This window comes from Nicotiana attenuata, unplaced genomic scaffold, assembly GCF_001879085.1.
Source record: "Nicotiana attenuata strain UT unplaced genomic scaffold, NIATTr2, whole genome shotgun sequence".
Classification (NCBI taxonomy): domain Eukaryota; kingdom Viridiplantae; phylum Streptophyta; class Magnoliopsida; order Solanales; family Solanaceae; genus Nicotiana; species Nicotiana attenuata.
Genome location: NW_017680053.1, coordinates 1 through 1644, shown reverse-complemented (window position 1 = coordinate 1644; position 1644 = coordinate 1).

The following is a 1644-nucleotide window of genomic DNA, read 5'->3' as shown; positions in this document are numbered from 1 at the left end:
TTAGCGGAGTTTGCCTACAACAACAGCTACCAGACGAGCATCCAGATGGCTCCTTATGAGGCTTTATATGGTAGGCGGTGTCGGTCTCCGGTTGGATGGTTTGAGCCGGGAGAGGCTCGGTTGTTGGGTACGGATATGGTTCAGGAGGCCTTGGACAAGGTCAGGATCATTCAGGATAGACTTCGTTCAACTCAGTCCAGGCAAAAGAGCTATGCAGACCGCAAGGTTCAAGACGTGGCTTTCATGGTTGGTGAGCGGGTATTGCTCCGAGTGTCGCCTATGAAAGGCGTGATGAGATTTGGGAAGAAGGGCAAGCTTAGCCCTAGGTTCGTTGGTCCGTTTGAGATTCTTGACCGAGTGGGAGAGGTGGCTTATAGACTTGGTTTGCCACCGAGCTTATCAGCCGTGCATCCAGTGTTTCATGTGTCCATGCTTCGGAGGTATCACGGCGACCCAGCCCATGTGTTAGATTTCAGCACTGTCCAGTTGGACAAGAACTTGTCTTATGAGGAGGAGCTGGTAGCAATTCTAGACCGGCAGATTCGTCAGTTGAGATCCAAGAGTTTCCATGCTGTTCGTGTTCAGTGGGGAGGTCAGCCTCCTGAGGCATCGACCTGGGAGTCCGAGTCCTATATGCGGAGTCGTTATCCTCATCTTTTCCCCGACTCAGGTACTTCTTTCTTCTGTCCGTTCGAGGACGAACGGTTGTTTTAGAGGTGGAGAATGTGACGACCCAAAGGGTCATCACCTGTTTTCTTACCTATTCTGTGCTTCCGAGGCCTTAAAAACCTCATTTAGAGTCGCCTCAATTTGCGTGCGCAGTCCGGGCGCTTAGCTGGAAAGTTTAAATATGAAATTCTATGAAAAGTGCTAAATCTTGATGTTAAAATGAATAAATTTGACTTTGATCAATATTTTGGGTAAACGGACCCGGACCCGTGATTTGACGGTCCCGGAGGGTCCGTAGGAAAATATGGGACTAAGGCGTATGCTCGGAATCGAATTCCGAGGTCCCAAGCCCGAGAAATAAATTTTTTTGTAATTTTTTTTCCTAAAATTATTTAAGGAAATTGGAAATGAAATCTGATTAGAAAACGATAATATCGGGCCCGTATTTTGGTTTCGGCGCCCGGTACAGGTCTTATATATGTTTTAAGTCCTTCCTGTGAAATTTGGTTGAAAACGGACGTCGTTTGACGTGATTCGGACTTAAATTGGAAAATTTGGTGTTTCATGAAGCTTGAAGGAATTCTTGAATTTTGAGGTTTGATTCGATGTTTATGATGTTATTTTGGCGATTTGATCGCACGAATAAGTCCGAAGGATGTTTATGAGGTTGTGCGTGTACTTGGGTTTGAGTTCCGAGGGCTCGGGTGAGTTTCGAGTGGGTTCCAGGATGCCTTAAGCTTAAAAGATCAGATGTTGCAGGTTCAGGAAATATTGCAGGTCTCTGAACCTTCTTGCGCGGTCCACGAGGAATCGCGTGTGGCTGCGGTCGCCTTTGAGCGGTCCGCGGTGGATGTTGTGCGGCCGCGGTCGGCTTTATGCGTTGCGCACGGGGCTATGATCTCCAGGTCTTCAGGGAGGCCTGTGCGGCCGCGGTCCTTTTTGTGCGGTCCGCACAGGGAGTATCAGAAGGGTATA